The sequence below is a fragment of the Falco rusticolus genome, chromosome 2 (assembly GCF_015220075.1).
Source record: "Falco rusticolus isolate bFalRus1 chromosome 2, bFalRus1.pri, whole genome shotgun sequence".
In the NCBI taxonomy this organism is placed as follows: Eukaryota; Metazoa; Chordata; class Aves; order Falconiformes; family Falconidae; genus Falco; species Falco rusticolus.
In genome coordinates, this window is record NC_051188.1 from 7,893,497 (window position 1) to 7,914,329 (window position 20,833).

Genomic DNA, 20,833 nt, shown 5'->3' on the forward strand with positions numbered 1-20,833 from the left:
GTGGCTGCCTAAGCCGTTCAGAGAAATTGAGCAAAAAATAATCACTTCCTTCATCAAGCTGTGTTTGAGAATACATCTAAAATTTAGCACTCCCTAGGCCAGCTGTGCTCTGAGAGGACAGTTAGTAAAACCTAAAATGATGAACATTTCCATAACTGAAGTAATAGGAGATGTTTCTATAAAATATTGGCAATTATTGCCTCCTGAGAAATATTTAATAAAAACATACTATCGAAAACTGTATGTTAGTATAACCCAACTGTCCTTCTATAGTCTGCTAGGAAAGTAGTAAACTATTTGCAAACATGACTTGGGAGACAGAGGAAGAGTTAGGCATGAGTTTTCAAGACGTCGAGTGCTTCCTTTGTCAGGAAAAAAACTTTCATCTTCTATATTCTAGAGCAGAATAAAAATAATTGTGTTTAGAGCTTTGATCATAGACATATTCTACAGAAAACACTTTTCAAAGAAAATAGTAATGTGGAAAGGGAAGAGCAGAAGTGTGTAAGTGGAAAGTAAAATGGATACTAATGTAAGATACATTAACAGGAAAGAAACCCCAGGGATTAGAAAAACAGCTGTGCTATGAAACAGAATGCTAAATTAAAAAACAATAAGACAAATACTAATCAAGAATGCAACAAATGTGGGAAGACCATGCAGAAGCTCTCAGTTTATTAGGATGAAAATTGTGTACCTGCCAGAATTTGTAAAAAGGTGCTTAATCAGTGGACAAAGTGATTAGTCAAGCTGTTCAGGCCAGTGCAAATTTGGTTGACAAACACTGATAAGGGTAATGTTTTACAAAGTTATAAATAACTCCAGAAGGGTGCCAGGCACTAACAGATCTATTAATAATATTTTAATTTCTATGCAAATATTGTCTTAAAGGAAATAACCAGCCAAAAAGGAGTCAAACGACTTCAGGTCTTTAGGTCCAGTGTACATGTGAGTAATTTATCTGTAAGCATCACAAGTGTTCTGTGTGTTTAGAGCCAGACAACAGAAGAGATATAAAGACTTGTATTTTTAAAATGCTCCCTTTAGAAAGCAAGGGACCAGCTTGAAATAGAAAGTTGAACAAGCAGGCTTTAGGGGATTTTGGAGCCATGGAGATGCGTATTGCGATCACTGATGATTAGATTGTGGCTTGCTAAACACAGAGATGCAATTCATTGCTAAATGGTCAATCTCTATAGACTGTCAGGAGGTGGGCTGGGGGGAAAGGGTGAATCTGTTAAAGCTGCTTCCTGCAGACCAGTTACACAGATGCCAATAATCGATGGAGCCCTGGAGTGCTCATGTAACTAGGCTATTTTGCCACCTGAAGATATAATTCTCTACATTCTTTTGCTTTATTGTGTGATGGACTGAATATTTGATGACCTGATGTCAGGACTTAAAAAGCTGGGGTTTGTTCTACTGAGTATCAGTTAACAGTTCTCTTTAAAAACAAGGTTTCATTTCTTTTCATTCTACCTTGATGTAAAATGGAGCTTTAGTTCCTGTGTATTTAATCAGCTTGTTTATTTCAACAGTCCAACAAAAATGACAAAAAGAACACAAAAGATAAGAAAAGACACAACTCACGGTTAAATGCTCTGCACTGTGCTCTGCTACGTGCTGTGGTAGAGGCAACTGATTGCTATAATTTATCCTTCCTTCCCACTGTGAAAGAACATTCAGATGGAAAATATGACAGTTTTCAATGTTCTCAAATACTGTCATCTTTTCCACAGGACTCTTTGAATAGCTGACCATGGAGGAAGACATTTGAAATAATATTTCAGCAAATGCCTTTAGTGAGGAAAGTGATAGCTTTCCAACATATACATGATCTGATTTCAAAATGGACTCAGTATTCACACTTGGAGAACAGTTTTTAGAAAAGCATTAATCCCATTTTAACCCTAATCCAAGTGGCTATTTTTGCAGAACTGTTCTTTGTATGCAGTCCTAAAATGTCACAAAGGAGATGTGTCTCAGGGCTGTATCGTGTCGAATATTTGGAAGAATTAATCCATAAAAAGACCTTGTTTTAAATCCACAGCTGTGATACCACCATCTCTATTGGAAGTTGTACTACAAAAAAATCTTCCAAATATTGACCAGGTATGTGGAAAGGTCTCCCTTTACTCACCTGAATTCCTCAAAGCCTTATTCCTCCTCATTATATACTTCCATGATCTCCAGTCAAATATAAAAAGATGTCTCCCTGGCTTCCTGCAGTCTTCCTAGAAAACGTTTTTCATCTGAATTTGTCAGCCTCAGGTTTGGGGAGGAAGGGACAGGGATTCTTTACTTGTTTTGGTAACTGCAGTCATTGTCGTATCTCAGTGCTCCGATATTGAGAATCTGCTGATGAACTGCAAGAAATTTGGTTTGACAAATAACTCTTCCAGAGAAAGAGGAACATGATACCATGCTCTCCCAAATGGAATGCTTGTAAGCCAGCCAATGCCTTTCAAATTGCTGCTCCAGATAATTTGTCAGCTACTCCTCAGATGATTGTTTTGTCAAGGCTCATTAACTTAATAGGCAAAGAGAATTCATAGGCCAAAGTCTTATTTGTCTATAATAAATTCAAGTTTATAACCCTTGCTTTTATGGTGGCCTGTTGGCTCCTGGGAGGTTGGAGGTCTAGTCCAATACACTCCCATTTTAGGATAAAAGTAATTTGGTTTTTGACTGAATTAACAGTTCGTGTGAATTGATATTAACAGGGCTATGTCAGTGTGCAACAACTGAAAATCTGTCCCGCTGATGGCAAGACCAGAGAGAGTATTTTGGAGTGGGAAGTTTTCCTCTGAGAGTAGCACGTGGATGCAGAGTGTTCATGTTCTGGCCTCTGTCATTATTGACAATTCTGTGTATAATTAGAAGATTATTGGCAGAGAAAGGAAATCGCAGCTTATAAATGTAACGCTCTTCCTACAAACACAAGACTTTGTTCCTGCATTATGTAACACAAAATGTGTTCTCAGTCTGTGCACTGAGAATTTCATTACATTCACCACTACCTAGACACACTTAAAAAAACACTTTGGTTTTGCCCAGAACTTCCCTGTCTTCACTGAAACCTCTTTGGCATTCTAGCTGCCATCATGTTTTTTGCTAAAGGGCAGCCCTGATACTGTTGGTGTCTTTTGTTGTTTGTTTTTTTTTTTTTTTCCCCATAGGCATTTGCTTTTTTCTTGAGCCTTTGATCATGTGATTGTGTCGATATTTTTGAGTACATGTAGGGAAAGGAACTAAGGGTAGGGTCAGACTTTGTAGTCATGGCAGAAAAGGTTGGGAACATGACTCCTCCCAAGGAAATAAAAATAAGTGGAAAATTTTGTTCATGTTTAGTCTCGCTTTTGTAAATTTGCAGATCGTCCTCATGGTGCTTGAGTGCCTGGATTGAAAGTATTTGGCTTGCTTTTTAAATCAATACATGTTTCTTGAAGCTAGACCCCAGTTCTGGCTGAGACTGTGATCTGCAGTCTCAGACAAGGTAGTTCATGATTTTATGCTTTGTTTCCTAGTCTCTAAAAGAGGTTTAACAATGATCTCATAGAGCTTCTTTGAAAACTAATTTTGTCCGGGACAAGACCATCCTATTACTAATGGCAATTTGTGTTATTTAATAACATAAATATGATTTTAAGGTATCTGATGAATTAATGACATCAGTTCTTGAGACCACTACAACTTTCTCACCAGTAGGGATTAAGGAGGGAAGGTAACAAACACACAAACAAAAGTGTGCTGGAATGTATGCAGGACATATGGGTAAGGAGACTATAATGTCCAGAATCTTAATGATTGGTGCATGATGCTGCTTCTAATGCGTGGCTGAATTCCCACAGCCCCCACATAAGTACGTGGGGGTCACTACACTCCAGTACTCCCTGCAGTCAGGCTAATGTATGTCTGCAACGCTAAGTACTACTGCCTGTGGTCGCCTCACTTAATTTTAGGGATCCCTGGGATCTCTCCGCAGGCCATGAAGGGACATCTGAGAAAGTGCTGATCGCTTTTCACTGGTCCTAGCAGGAAGTTAAGGTAACTACACTTGAAAAAGGTGTGAATGGTGGGCTTCTCTGGCACTCCCAGCTACGGTGTCCTTTCTCATCTGTTAATATCTGTACAGCCTTTTTCTTCACAATAACCTGCTGGGAGCAAGCTTATTGTCAAAATGATGCATATAACTGTACTTGTGTGTGGCTGCTTTCCAGGGACACTCTTGTCATCTTTATTGAAATTCACATTGTACAGGAGTACTTATCATCCCCTTTTTAATCCCATGTGTTTAATATGGGAATTATATCTCCCAAAACACATCTAGCCATATTTTCAGTTTTTCGAAATGCCTGGCAACTTGAAAATGAGACCTATTAAACAAGCACTAAAAAGCAATGATATTATGAAATTGAGTCTTCAACCTGCCCCACATAAACACAACCACCTTTCTTGAACTTAAAATGAACTTTTACTGTTCAGTTGTATTCATTTTCTTATTTTTTGTGAAAATATTAAATAATAATGACAAAATTGGAAAATTTTTTTTAGGGGGTGAATAGGTCTGAATCCTTAAATATTTAAAATCAGAATTGGAGTAGATCAGTACTTTTTTTCCTATTTTAACACCTTGGAATCAACTTCTATTCCCATCTGCATTTTACACAACCCAACCACGGACAGCAATGTTACATATGGTGAACTAGCACTACTAAATAGCACTGGAAGGGAGGAAGTACATAACTCTTTCTGTGGATTTTTGAACAATAAAATAGGCAATACTGACGTTCAACTTATTCCATGTCAATGGAAACAAATTAATCCTATAGTCACAAAGAAAAAAACATCTTTAGAAAATAAAAGATACCTGGTTAAAATAACTCTTGATAAAGCAGCTCCCTAAACCCATAAGGTGACATTTTAAAAAATGAACAGTGTGACTTTTTGTTTTCATAACTGGCTTTATGGCATATCTATACACAAGTCTAGGCATTCAGAGGCACAGAGCATATAGCAACCCCTAAGCAAGTTAAGAGATTAAACTGGTTATCAGAGAGGGTGGCTTGAATACCAGTGTTCATACTGATGGGAATTGAAGCATCTTGTTATTGCTGATTTCAGTGAGAATTAGGTATGTAAATGCTATGGCCTTCACTCACTAAACAAATCTTTAGCATTTCAAGTACTTCTTAACTCTGGCACCTAAACCTTTCTAAAAATAAACTTGAAAACCTTGAATTACCTGCACAGAATCACAGAATGGTCAAGGTTGGAAGGGACCTGGAGATCATGTAGTCCAACCCCCTGCTAAAGCATTTTCTCCTGGAGCAGGTTGCATGGGATTGTGTCCAGTCAGGTTTTGAATGTCTCCAGAGAAGGAGACACCGCAGCCTCTCTGGGCAGCCTGTGCCAAGGCTCCATCACCCTCACGGTAAAGAAATTTTTCCTCGTATTCAGGTGGAACTTGTTGTGTTTCAGAGTGTGCCCATTGCCCCCCATCCTGTTGCTGGGCACCACTGAAAAGAGCCTGGCCCCATCCCCCTGACACTCACCCTTAAGGTATTTGTAAACTTTGATGAGATCCCCCCTCAGCCATCTCTCCTCCAGGCTGAACAGGCCCAGCTCTCTCAGCCTTCCCTCACCAGGGAGATGCTCCGGTCCCCTCATCATCTCTGTAGCCTCCGCTGGCCCCTCCCCAGTAGCTCCCAGTCTCTGTGGAGCTGGCGAGCCCGGCACTGGACCCAGCACTCCAGGTGCGGCCCCACCAGGGCAGAGCAGAGGGGGAGGACCCCCTCCCTCGACCTGCTGGCCACCACGCTCCTCCTGGTGCCCCCCAGGGTCCCACTGGCCCCTTGGCCACAGGGCACACCGCTGGCCCACGGGCACCTTGCTGCCCACCAGCACTCCCGGGCCCTTCCCCGCAGAGCTGCCCCCCAGCAGGTCACCCCCAGCCCCTGCTGGTGCCTGGGGCTGTCCCTCCCCAGGGGCAGGACCCTGCTCTGGCCTTTGCTGAAGGTCACTCGGTCCCTCTCCGCCGGCTCTCCGGCCTGCCCAGGCCTCGCTGGATGGCAGCGCAGCCCCTGGGGCACCAGCCGCCCCTCCCGGTGGGGTGTCACCAGCACACGTGCCGAGGGGACACCCTGGCCCTGTTCCCTCTGTTCTGTGCAGGAACACACACTGCAGTGTTTGAAAAGATGCAGACCAGATTCCTACAACTACATACTCATTATGCTTGACGGGGTTGTGCTACTTGTGAAAGCAGCTCAGAAGTGCAGTATTTTATAGTTATATATTATCAGGCAAAACAAAATCGACATCAACTGTGTTGATTAACTGCCTACAACTCAAATGCCACATGCCAGTGTAGGTTGTCCCTGCTTGTGAATCAGACTCACGGCCCAACCTTAAATTATTTAGGATCTTTTGGAAATTATACAAATTAATTGTGAATTTTCCTTATCGCTTTCATGTAACAAATTAAAAATTCTTAATTGGAAGAGTTTCCTATAATTTCTTTTTAATCCTGACTCAAGTGTTCTTTTCAAGTATATGATCCAGTCACGTAACTGTTATATTTAATGAAAGAAAAGTTGTGCTGCCGTTCAGCCTCGGCGTTCATGTTATTTTGCATCGATGAATCTCTGACCCTAATAAGCACAAACATTCCTATAGACTTTCTTACGCTCTTTCCTTTTTTTAATGAGGAGTCTTCTATTTTGGACACTATTATTAAAATTATTAGGAAGATGCACCTTTTAAAAGCTGAGAGAGGTGATTGCAGGAGAATCTTAAGCTGTAACGGCATAAAATTTCACCAGTTCAAGTGTTTAATTATTTAGTTACAGAAGCCTTTCAGGTTAAGATGGGATGCTTCAGGTTAGAGCTGTGGGCTTTATTTCCAGTTATGCTGCTGACTAATTCTCTTTAGTTGAGCAGATCACTTAATTCTATTTTCGTTGCTTTATCTATCAGTAAAATAAACATCTTGCTCAGTTATACTGAGAACAATAACTAATATAATTAAACAGAATAGAATCAAATATTTAAAAGAAAATTAGGTCTTTGTTCCATCATTTGGGAAGTGTTTCATATTTTGGGGATATATGGTTTGGTTTTCAGAGGTACTGTGCTTTTTTGTGCTACTGAGGCTCTTTTGTTCATATTCTGCACCCATGGAAATTAAACTGTATAATCTTAGCTCATAAAATGGACAGAAATATTAATTCAGTTTAGTTAAGTAGCAGTATTTTCTTTACTGTATCTTTAGAAAAGAAAAAAAAATGAGTTCTCAGTAAGAAAACATGTAAATCACTAGTATTAAAATTTCCCTGCTGTTACAATTACAAGCAGACCTACAGAGAGACATTTGGGAACAAAGGAAAGATGTCTCCTTCCTTTCTATGCCTATAAGCAAGCTCTGAAATTCAGTCTTTAAGTCAGTCACAGGAAATGCTCCTGAAGCACCCAATGCCAGTTCCTACCTCCTTTTTACATGAATGACGAAGACGAAGACGGGAAATAGGAGCCTGGAAAGGTATCACAGGCTACTTTTAACTGGTTCCTGCCTGAGGATTTTGGCCAGGGCAATCAGTCATCCAGTATGGCGAGGGCGAGGTGGACCATGTCCCTCAAAATTGAAGTTTTGCCTGATGACTCTTTCAGAGAGCACCGTTCACCACCTAATGCTGGCTACAGCACTTACTGGCTAGATACAAAGCAGGAGAGATGCTTGAGATTAGCTCATGAAAATCCAGTCAGTTCATAGCCAAGTCTGCACAATAACTTTCTTGTTTGAAACCGTCATTTCTGAGATGCATTATTGTTTATTTTCAATATACATTAAGCACCCTCTCAAACATCTTGTTCTGGTCTCTGAAAATCCCCTTGAAACAGTTCTTCCAAATGATCGAGCACTAAAACTCCAGACACAATATTCAAATGCTTCTGAGTATTGCAAGAAATTTAAACCCACATTTTTGATATTGGTTCCATATCAGCTTCAAGTGTATTCAGGATAACTGACAAAAAAATTGACAGAATGTGTCACTCCACATGGGATTGCTACAGTAACAAGCTAATGGAGCCATTTGCTAATTCAAATCTCGTCCACAGTGATGGAAGTTAATGACAATTATTACCTGACAACTGTCTAAAGGCCAATATGAGAAATGGGTTTGGAGATTGCAGTTTCATTCCTGTGGACAAGTTTCCACATCATAAAAATCATCACTCCATCTGTCACAGTAATTGCTAGACTCTCAGCTCATCAGAAAAAGCAAGAATAGACGTAACCTGGAGAACAAATTACTGGTTTTACCCCAAGAGATAGTTATTTGAGCTGAGAAATGAAATATTACCGTGGAGACAAGGTAAACAAAGCTAGCCTGTGGCTACCTATGCTGTACCTGTTGAGTGAAGAATAATTTGCAGGGTTGTAGCTGTGCTCAAAAAAGCAAGAAAGCTTACTGGTTAGAGCAAAAAGCTGGGGACTGAGAAATTTTCCAGTACCGCTGACAGCTTGTATGACCTTGGAAAATGAAGACTTTACTTCAATTTTGTCCAGTTGTGAAATATGTGATACGCATCCACAGGAACCACCAGCAGCCCACGGATTTAAAAGGTATTTCCAACGGGTGCCAACTGCATGATTTTCTGCAGTACATAAAAAATGATCATTACTACCAAGTAGAGTGATAGGAGGCATCATGGAAAACAGGTGGGGCCTCTAATTGCAGTGTAATTTGTCATGGAAATGCAAAAGAACTATAAGAGTAATAATGAACCTTCTCGCAGCCCTGGGCCAGTCTTGTTTTACACTACAGTTATCCCACTGGAGTAACATAGTGCTGACTCAGGTCCCCAGTTTATTTTGTGTTTAATTATCACCATTTATTACTGTTGACAAAAACCCTAGATGTAGATACTTGCAAATATGTCCTTTTCTGCTGGTTTTGCCAAGTCAGGTAAGGTCTGACTTTGAACAGGGTATGTCTAAAAATATGCTTGTGATAGAGAAATCAGGAGGCAGCACTCAGCTGAGTCTGCGCTAGACCAGTGATACCGCAAGCCTGTTGGAGGACACTGTTGTGGAAGGTGCTGCAAAACTGAATGAGCTGGTCAGACTAGATCCTCATCTCATGTAGCCTCTGATTTCACAGCACTTTACTGCTGCTGTCCAAAAAGTATAAAATACTCATTCATGGAATAGTCAGACACACATCAATACTATGATTAAAGAAACCTCCTGACATGATGGGATCCACCTCCTAGATCTGCGCTAAAATTTCGACATGTTTTTGTTTTCCTTTTGAGATTTCTGCTCCCCCCCCCAACACACACACTATCAGAACGGACCCGTACCTTTATGGGTCTATGAGAATAATAATAATTTCCCATGGTAAAGGGAAAACTGATTTCAGTAGCCACAGGCTAAAACATTGGGATCAGATTCTTCTGCCACTTCACTGTTTTTAAAAGGACATGCAACCATCATTAGGAAAAATGTAACCAAATGGTTATATATTTCTCATGTTACTGCAGAAATATTTCTTGATCAGTACTCATTACATTTCCTATTTCAAAAAAGAATTTGTTGCTTTTTGAAAATATTGACTATATAATTGGAACCATCTGTCTGCGGAGACTTTAGTGTGATACAAGTAGTGATAATCATAACCCCCAAAACTTTAAGACGCTTATTTATATTTGAGTTGGACTGAAGTCTCAACATAACTTTGGGATATTGTTGTATGTTGTTCCCTGATTCAGTCTGGTAACGCAAATATTACAAAGGGGTTTATGAAAATGGGGAAAATAGCAGAGAAAAAAAAAAACAAACAAAAAAAACCAACTGTGGGAAACACACTCTCCTTTATGTATATAGTACTTTTATGTATGTAAATACAGTTAGTGAGATGTTTTTAAATACAACCTGGACTTTGAATAAATACTGTCCTTATTTTAGGTTAAGCTTTCGTTTTGGTGTGAAGCACTGCTGAACTTGTTTTCTTAAGGACTTAAATTCATTTTCATGTACATATAGCTATAAACATTTGTAATACATGAGACACAGAAGACATGGAATAACGTTTTTAAAAAATACTGATTCACTAGCCTAGTGAGAAAATTGGCTGTTGTAAAATGCAAGATGAGCTTTCAGATAATCTCATCAGTCAAAGTCCAACTGACTTCCAATAAAATAGAGATTTGGAAGTACCTAAATTACATTTGAAAGTGAAATATGAACTACTAAAGAAATACGAGCCAGAGGTATATATACAAGAATATCTGCTTAAATTCCATAGTTTGGCACATGGTTGCTTTGCAAACCATGACACTTTCACTCTGTATCTCAGTTTGTATATTGAATTTTCCATCTCTTCACCTCTCAGGCAGAAAGTAGTCTGAGTAGATTTAGATTAGTTAGATCTCTTTACCTGCCCCCTTCAAATTCCTAATGAAAGCAATTTCACTCCAGTTGATTTGTCTTGGTATTTTCTCAATTCCCTATTTGGTGTGAGATATAGTAGCTCAGTCCTTCAGGAAGGATATTTTAAAGCGATTACTGTGTTTTGAGTGGCTGGAGGTGCTATGTGCTTGGCCACCAAAATTGTTTGGTGATTACTTAAAAATGGTTTGTTTGGTTCCCTTTTCTTTTCTTGTAGACTTAACTTCCAATGGTGTAACCCGCAGTGAGATCTAAATATGACTTCAGATCTTTAAAATTTCTCTTAGAGCTTTCACTTCAGTTCAGGATACACATGAGGAGTTGGAAGGATAATTTATGTTATCCCAGCGGACTGGGGTTATGCCTAATGGCAGTCAGTTTCTCTTCCCACTCCATAGTTTCTTTGGTGAATTTGCATAAACTCTATAATCTTTTCATGAGTTAGTTCAGTGTTTTAAAAGTGTGTTTGTCTGTAGGAAATTAGAAACCCTGACTATACAGAAAGACAGAAATGCTTAAGAATATTGATTCATTACAGGGAGCTGTTCAGACATGTTCTAGTGTGCAGCTCTAAAGCTGTAGAGCTCACCTTGCATCCAAAATTTTCCCAAAATGTGATTTTAAAAAACCCACAAAGCAACAAATGAAAGCTCTTCTGGAATTGCTGATTATCAATATCCCCACAAGAGAGGGTGCCTTTCCTGCTGCTACCTTGGGATCTGAACCAAAATCCGTTGGAGCTTGGAAATACTGGCACTTCGTTTTGTAAATGAAAAAGTGAAGGGGGAAGATTTAAAGTTAAAATGTTGACAATGTGAGTTATAGAGTTACTGTGCTTCACCATAGTTTCTTAAGCGTCAGAGCATTTATACTGGATTGATTTGAGAAGTAGTACTCAATTCTATCCATGGGGGATGGGGGGGGAGGAATGCAGGAAAGGGAGGGCATAAAGAGGGATACGTAATTTTTATTCACTAATACAAGAGAAATGCAAACCCCTGAACTTCTGTTTTTGATAGGAAACATTGACAAAGGCAAGACAAGAAAGAAAAAACTGCCATTGATAAAACATAAGTATGTATGCAGTGGTATTCAGTGTCAATTTGCAGTAGTAGGACAAATTGACATAGGAGTTCATCACAGGCCATAGTTATTATGAGCTGCTTATCAATAAATATGAAGTCACTGGGAGACATTTTTACTGTTTTGCTAAGAAAGAAAAGAAAAAAGCCCACACATTAGGTATTCAGAAAGGGTTACAAGCTCTAAACATCCCTGAATTTTGTGGAAGTCTAGTTATGCAACTGACCTTTTTGGGTTGAACCTAAATTTAGCTAAGTTGTCATTGTAAATTTGCATGCAGCATTTTTAAATGTTTTGGGATCTTAAACAATTTATTCTTTAAAAGGTTTTTATTTCATTTTTAAAGAATAGCACTGGAAGAAGCTAGCTTATCTGATTTTTTTTAAAATAATGCTTGTAGTGCATAAAACTGCAACTGTTACTGCATAAAAAGCAAGGTCAGTGGAAGTGACAAGACAGTAAAATACTTCTTTTGTAGCTGACAGAGGGAAGGAGAGGATTTAGTTTGACTTTCAATTAAAATTTCAATATTGTTAAGGAAACACTGGAACAGAAACATTACAAACCCCAGAGAGATGCAGTTAGTTTCTTTTTCTAGAGTATTTCCAAAGTCCACGTAGAAAATGCATCATTCCACAGCTAATTGGAGTTGCTTACAGTATCTTTGGAGAATCATTATAGTTCTTGCTTTTATGCTGTTGAAATCACTACATTGATGAAGTGGGGGCAGGGGAAAGGATTAACTACAATGTGAGCGTACACTTGTATATGTTCTTGCACGTCACAAATTACTCGTGATTTGATTACACTGCTTTCTAACATCTGAATTCTGAATAGCAATGACTGTATCCTTAAGAAGAGCTTTCCTAAAAAGCAGGCTGAGACCATCATAGTAAATTACCCTGTTTTGAGAGACATAGCATTAGCGTGCACACCTGAAATGTACTGAAGCCCAGATGGGGGAGTACACAGTGGGGAAACTAAATGTCACTTGCTAGTACTCGGTGGTAGTAGAATGCATCTGCAGAAAGCAGTGCAAGACCATTCAGATACTTCTGAGCTGGTTCTAGACAAGTTAGGTTAGCTGATGAAGCAGTCTAACCTGCTTCCAGTAAATGCCCGCCTTGATTGTTGACTTGGGAATAATCAGCAATATGTATAGACAGTTCAGCTGCTGATCTAATGAAGACAGCATAAACTGTAATCAGAACTGTTAGCCCCTTCAGGGTACAGTGACTAAGAATTGCAGGTAGGAGGACTTATGTAGTATCTGTGGCAAGAATGTGGCTGTACAGGCTTGGCTGGAAGCAGAAGTCATACAGGTTTGGTTAGGATACAAGCTCACATAATACTGTCGTTACACCATGCAGAAACAAATTTGCTTTTGACATTTCAGATTCAGCAGTATGAGTGAAGGTTGTTAATTTTTCATAGCAAGACTTTACAACCATTTTATATATTATACTACTTCAGTGAAAGTGTAAAAAAGTCTTGTATGAAGACGTCTAAAGTAGGCAATGAATTCGTGAGTGTCTTGAGACTCAAATGATTGAAAGTTCTCCTGGTTGGTATGTGCACAGCAGTTAGAAAAGGAAGTATGCAAAGAGGGAAATTTACTCCTGATGGAAATTTTAGCGTATTTTCCCTAATGTATTTTGCCTGGTTTCCCAGATACCTCTCGTAGTCATCATTCAGCAATTAGCATTTGTGTTGGTATGCCGCAGATTACAGAACTGGGTCTTTCAGCTAGGGTACTGGAAGTTTGTGCTTTGTAATGAAAAATTCAAGATCCAAACCATAGTGGCAATGATCAGAATACTGGAATAGTGATCAGCCTATTTCTTTTCCTTGCCTTTCCTATTTTTTTCTCATGCAATCTTGTGCAATACCATAGCGCTTTGAATTAATGACAGGAAAGGTAGACTCCTGTTTTGACAAAAATGGCATTAAGCAGCAGGTGTCTGCAAAGGAAGATCAGTACAATAACAAAAGCAGATCATATCTCTGTGAAGTCAGAAGGAGAATTACACTGACTTTGTTGGAGCTTGGATAATCCAAGAATAAACATGGCAACATAATACTATAAGCAGATTCATACTTTAATGTCAAGGCTAACTTCCAAATCCCATGACATCGTGCTTTGTAGCATCTGAAAGACTGTTTCTCAAAAAGCCACAGTCTATTTGAGTGTACTACTGAGCATCCTTCATAAGGAATAATATCACATGGAAAATAAATTCTTAAATGATTGGAATGGTATATCTATTTGCTGTTGACTTAAATAAAACAAGCAGCATGGACTATTGCTGAGGAGTAAACCTTAAAAAACCATGCTGCTCTATAAAATTGTAGTTCTTAGTAATCAACACTATGATAAGAGAGAGGATTTTTGTAACAGTTAATGTAAAATAGCTTTCCAGTAGGATAGAATATGCTGTATTTTTTTCACATCAGATTTATATAATTTTGTCCAGGCAACGTTTCATGTTTTCATGTTTAAATTTTCCACAATAAAAAAAAAAAACAACCCAGCTTAATTAATGTCAACTAACAGAAATTCAACATTGATGCAATTTAGGAAATGACAGCTTTTCTTCAGTTTGCCCACAGAAATGGTGAATAGCACAAATTAGTTTTAGTCTTGCCTACCTTAATATTGCTGCCATTACTGTAAGAGTCTGGACATTTCATTTATCTGTGTTTTTTTTAGACAGGGAGCAGTCAAACAGAGAGAGTTAATGGCTTTACTAAGGTCCTAAAGGAAATCCACAGTGAGGCTACAAGTTTCAGACTCACTTGCCAGAAGGAGCAACAAACAAAACACATAAATCAAGAATACAGTTGTGCAAATTTAAATTTTAGTATCATATATAGGAATTTTAATCAGTGTAATTATCTTTTTGAGGTTTTGAGATAGCTTCAATTGACTTGTAAAATAAATTGCTGGAAAAAAGTGGAAGCCACCATTTGACTTGGAATGTTGATTCGCAAGCTGACTAACCAATATGCAGGAATTTGGCAGTATTGTCAAGGGACTTTATAAAGCAAAGTCAATTAAAATAAGTCTCTCAAGGCTTAAACCAGTCTCTAAATAGAGAGCAAGATGAGCTGTGGTGTGAGAAGAAATTGTGTTTTCTTCTGTTTTACCTCTATTCTTAGTCAGAGGTTTACACAATGTAACATTTACTGTAAGGATATTTAATGGGTCTGGATTGCCATCTGTGAAATACATAAATTGAAATCATTAATATTTTCTGATACTCATTTATATATTGTGCATTTGTATTGGAAGGGAAGAGTTGGTGTTTGGGACTGTTATGCAGCAACGTCTGATTGGTATTTAAAAGGATTCTGTAGCTACAGTAGCTATCATAGTTTTAATAATAAGATGCAAATTTAAATGCATTTAAATGCCTCAAAGGTGTGGAATGTCTCCAGACCTATCTTTGGGCCAGGAGAAAAAAACAGCAAACCGTTACGCTTAACTTGGGTACAAAAATGAGCATTTTATATCCAGAAGTAACTGATGAGTGGAAGAACCTTCTTTGGGTTTCTTAATGTATTTACCCAACTGTATTTGGAGAATTCCACTGATTAAAAATACGATTATTTAAACAGGTATTTTATATAATAGTAGATACCCATGATAAGTTGGAAGAGAGGCATAACTTGGAATAAAATAGTATATCAAAGGAATTCTAAACACAAGAGCCTATTGCCATGGAATTTCCTGCCAATCTTGCAAATGCAAGATTTGAAGATGTGGATGACCATCCAATGCATGGGCTTATCCTCCATCAGTTTTTTTGCATCATCTGAGTAATCCATATTTCATATGTGAAGTGTTTCATTGATTGCAGTGTGTTCATAGGTTTTCCGCAGAGCTATTCCATCCTCAAAAATAAAACAGGGAGAACTGAAGCAAAAACCTGCAATGCTAGCTCAGTTCATGTGCACAGGATAAATATGGACAAAAGATACCCATCTCCAAAAATAGCTTCCTTGTGTGGCTATTTTTTTTTTTTCTACAGTGGTGTTAAATGACAATGGAATTCTGGGTTTAGCCCTTGTTAAGATTGGATAAGTTGCTGGTGTAAATCCAACTGTGACCATTTTTATTCATTGATTAATGTTTTTTTGTGCTTCCCTGTCTGTCAGTTATTCATATGTTTTCTCTTAAACAGCAGTGTTTTTTGTCAGTGTACCCAGTGCAATTGGTTCTGGCCAAAACATTTGGGAACCAAAGTACAAAGGTACTTGCAAAGAGAAATTATTAGTTGGAAGCAGCAAAGAGACATGTAGTTCTAGATAAAGCTCTTTATCTAATAAGTGAAAGCTGAAAGTAGAAGAAACATGACAGCATCTTCACCTTTCACACTAAATTAACCTTGAAATAACCCAAGAACCTTGGGTTTGCTGGCTGACTGATGCGAAGATTGTAATTGTAAGAAATGACCACTAACCTGCAAGAAATATTTGAAAAGTTTAGTGAAGAAAACACAGGCTGTTGTCCAGGATTTATACTATTAAGTATCTTAATGACATTAAATCACTTCCTAGAAGGATCACAAATTGACTATCAGTTTAATCGTGTATGCATGCTTGCTAATTTTGCACATATTCTAAAACCAGTTTCTAATGTTTTACTCAAATGATTTTATCTATTGATTTTGTAACTAAACAATTTGCCTTAATGACTGGCACAGGCTTAGAGTAAAATTCTTCATAAATTCCTTTCACAGTTCTGTTCTAAATAGATAAATTTCTCTTCAAAGACTGAACTTAGCAAGCATCTTTAAATAAATGGTGGGGTTTATGTCAATTTAGGGATATAAGGATTGACATAATGGAACATATAAATAATCTATCTAACCCATCATTCATCTAATCCAATTTATGGCCTGTAATCAAAGACAGGCAAAATTAGTTAGTAATATGCTTGGACAATATTACAGTGATCTACTATGGGAGATGCTTGTGCCTGACACTCCCACTGTGAGTAACCCCAGAATGAGAAAAGGGATTTTTTTTTAAAAAAAATTATATATACTTCTAGCGTGTACTTCATTCTTAGACCTCATAGTGTAAAATGTTGAATGCTCCCCATGAAATGCAGAGTAACTCCAACTTCTGTCAAATTAAAAAGATCCAAGAATCTTGATTTCTATAGATTAGTTTAGAAACAAGAGTTTAAGCTATTGGATCTCTTCACTATTCATCTTTCATATTGACAATACATTTTTTATACTTCTGCATTTTCACATTACCACTCACTGCTGTTTGTATGCATTGTGTCGGGATGCCATTTGTTTCTGTGCATTATGTTATTTCTACTTTTGCTTTTCTCTCTGTGTATTTCTGGAGGATTTCTGTTTTTTGTGTTTGGTATAGCTGCACATGCACACATGCATGCTGGGCTGGTTTGAATGACATAGAAAGTGACACTAAATAGCAGCTTATGTAGGGATTACATTCTCACCTCTGATCTGTTAAACAAGACAGATATTCAACCCATATTCCTAGCTTGCACAGAGATAATGTATATCCAGATAGGAGGGATAACATTATCAGAAGGTATCACACAGGTGCAGTAAACATTGTATCAGGAATAACTGAAATATAAAGTGTGCTGTTCTGATAGATTTTAGATGGTAATCGTACATTAATGTTCTTTCTGTTGTGAGCATTCTTTTTGTTTTAATGAACAACTTCTGTGGGAGCTGAATACACTCCTTTTCTGGCCTTTTCACCTTGACGGTTGCTGTAATTCATTGCAGTGCACACAGGAGAGCTAATAAGTACAAAGAAAATGAACTTGGTCTTATGCAGAAACAGTATTAAAACTTAAATTTCTATAGGAACGTTTTTATTATGCAAATATAATGAAACAGCATGCCATGAGATATAGAAATGTTTGTTAATGGCACGGTATGGTTTGGCATCAGACAGTTTTTCATTGCTGTTTTAAATCACTTTAATTAATTATTATTATCCATATGCTTTATCTTGAATGAGTAAAATTCAGTGTGATGACTCTACCATGAAAAGAATTTTATGTGCTTGTTTCTCTTTCGATGGAGATGGATAGAAACTTTGCAAATTAGTTTAATGGGTTGCAGTGATATGAGCTCTGTCATTAGGCTTATTTATCTATGATTTCCCTACTCTTTAAAAAAGAAACAGATGCAGTACAAAAGTTCTATGAATTATTTTTCAAGTATCATCTTCAGTACAAAGAAAGTCAACCCTCCCTTGAGAAGAGAAAGCAAAGCTAAGCTGTTCCAGGCATTAAGTGCAGTATTGCAAGATCAGTATAACCATTAAGACATAATCTGTGTCCATTTCATTAATGACAAGATTGCTCTGACAGAGTTCTGTGTTAAAATCACATTAGGCTTCCTTTTTTTGAATCCTGAATTGGAATTAGGTCTCTGATTCCTGAAGGGAACTCTCAACAGTCATACAAGTGGTATTCATAACTTTAAATGAACTTCTCTGGGCTGTGGTGGAAAAGTACATGAAAATGTGAGGCCTTTCCAGATTTTTCTAGTGTCTGTTTAACCAGTTGTTTTCTGATCCTCCTGTCAAGTACGTTATGAAATTGAATTTCCACAAAAACAGTCCAGTTCATCCAGTTCTATCCACAACAATAAACCAGTTCATCTAAAAATTCTGGTATTAACTCTTTCTGAAATTCAAGGTCTTACTAGCTGTTAGCATTGTTACGAACAATTTACTAGTAGTTTACATTATTTTAGAATTTATGCTGTATTCATGGACTACAAAGTAGGCAAGCTTTTTCTTTAGACAATAAGAGCAATTTCCTTAATGGAAAACTTCTAATTTCTCCCCCTACCCACCCACCCCTCCCCCGCCCCATGAAACTGGTAAATACTTGTATGATGTTGTATGATGTGCAAACTGGTAAATATTTGTATGATGTTGTATGATGTGCAATTTTGTATTTTTGGACTGCAGTTCTTACATGATTCTTCTTGTTGTACCTGTATGAGTTTTCCTAAAGCTACTGAGATACTCTTTGATTTTTATCCAAGTTTTGCCATGCAAGGTTTCTTATAAGTGGACCCATTTTTCAAGTCCTTGCTAACATCTTTCAACAGTTGACTAAACTGGAAAGGGATTTTGGCGCAGATATTGCTGTTGTTACTTGCACAGAAACCTAACGAGCTTTCTGTGCGATAAATACATTTCATTGCAGAAGCATGGCGCAGCTCTAGAAGTACATCAGAAGTGGTGTTGGGGGACAGCGGTGTTGGGGGACGGAGATGTCAGGGGACAGTGGTGTTGGAGGACAGCGTGTTAGGGGACAGCAGTGTCACAGCATGGGGACCCCCCATGGGGTGCAGCCCCTCAGGCCCAGCCGGCTCCATCCAGGGCCCCTCATCTCCATGGCATTCCAATACACTCTGTAATTTGTAAAAAAAGTAAATCTCAAGTCATCCTACTAGCCTGTCAGTTGTATTATTATTATTGTTGTTGTTGTTATTGTTATTGTTATTATTAATATTACTGTAATGAATATGAGGAATTATAAAGCTCCATCTGGAGTTCGAGTACTCCCTGATGAAGTTAGTTTGACAATTACACCAGCTGAAGACTGAGGTTTACATGTCAAAAGATTTGCGAGAAGTGAAAAACGTGTAGGTATCTAGAAAAAAAGAAGGGATAATGGTAGAAGAAAGGAAATCTTACCTTCTCAGTTGCTTAAGCAAAATCAGATGGAAATGGTCATGAACACAGCAGCTGAGTTTGCTCCAATTACAGCTGTGGCAGAGGACGTAGTGCTACTTTCATGAATTTAAATAGGGAGCATTTGCTTAGGAACAACAGAAAATTTCCTGATGCACTGCATGGCTTCCCAGTTACCTACACCTTGTGGTACCCTGGTACCAGTGCCTCATAAATACGATGCGGAGTTTTTAGTTCCTCATGGAGAAAGCAGCTGTCACCCTCCTCTCTGCTCTGACATGATCCTTATGTAATTTGACATCACTAAGGTTTTTTGCCATGCTGGTACACTTGAATGCCATACCTCATTTACTGCTTGCTATCGCTCCTAATTCTCTTCTGGCATTAGTGTTTTCCGAGCATCACCGTTCCAATGAATTGCACAGGGTATAAGAGAAGGCTGGCCGAGGTCAAGCCTTGCAGCCACGGGGGCAGCGCCGTGAGGAGAAGGGATTTAGAAGGGGAAAAAACACCCCTTCCAAAGTATGGGGAGAAGATATGACAAAGGAACGTAATGGGATGAAAGGGAGAAAAAAAAAAAAAAGTATATTATAACAGAAATCAGTACCTAACTGACATATAGAAGAGAATAACCTCCCAAAAGAGCAAGGTATCATGTCTGAGTCATTAAAACAGGTCTCCTGTCTGCTATAATTTGTTCCACTTAATTTTGTATAGATTTGTAACAGTAATTTTTTTGTACATTTTTTACTTGGTATGCCTAACTTCCTCAGTGCTGTGCTCTTCGCAGTACTGTGTAAGTCTGTACTTACCCTACATGGGGACATCAGAGTACATGTGAAACTTCACCGATAGTATATCCTCTATGATGTACTCCTTTAAACAGCATTCCTAACTATTCTCAGTTCTCCCCATGCATTCCAAACTTCTTCAGCTGTTTTAAATATTATATTTCAAACTAAAATAACAGATAAGCATACTTTTTATATTTTAAAGCTTATTGTTATCTCCTGCAATTATCTCAGATGTAAAGAAAGCAGATCTGAAGTCAGGGGATATTTTACCACTTTGAAGATAGGTGCTGATTTAGGCTCACTGCTAACAAAGGTGGATAATTAGCTTTATTCCAGGAGCTGAAGCGTTCCTCTGAGTCACAGTTTCACCTTGCATTCTTCCTTATTGCTTCCTTATTCCTATATGATGCTAGTTTAGGGCTGCAATTACAAATACTTCAAGTTGCAAAATGTGGATAACCACTTCTTTGTGGATACTGTTTGGAGAAAGAAAGAAGGAAGGAAGGAAGTGAAAGAAGGAAAGGAAGGAAGTAAAGGAAGAGAAGGAGGGAAGGAGAGGTCAGCAACCTTGGTGACTTTACTTGTGCAAGGGAAATTATTCCAGAGAACCTGAACAGAGAGGTAGTGTTGTCCTTATTTTACATATTTGTAGGCAGAGTGACAGCCTAATCCTTCATTTTGTTTCTTTACTGTTTTCCACTGGGTAGGTGTTTAGCCTAGCGATGCTATTTGTAGATGTATTTGTAGAATATATGTGCAGATGCCATTTTAAAAAATGAGTTATTGTTCCGAAGTC

The 20,833-nt window shown here is 38.2% G+C and overlaps 1 protein-coding gene across 20 annotated transcripts in view; it reads left to right on the forward strand.

Moving 5' to 3' along the window:
* DLG2 (discs large MAGUK scaffold protein 2) overlaps nt 1-20,833 on the forward strand; it is a 1,049,324-nt gene that overhangs the window by 769,200 nt on the left and 259,291 nt on the right. The gene's annotated exons all lie outside the window — the stretch shown is intronic.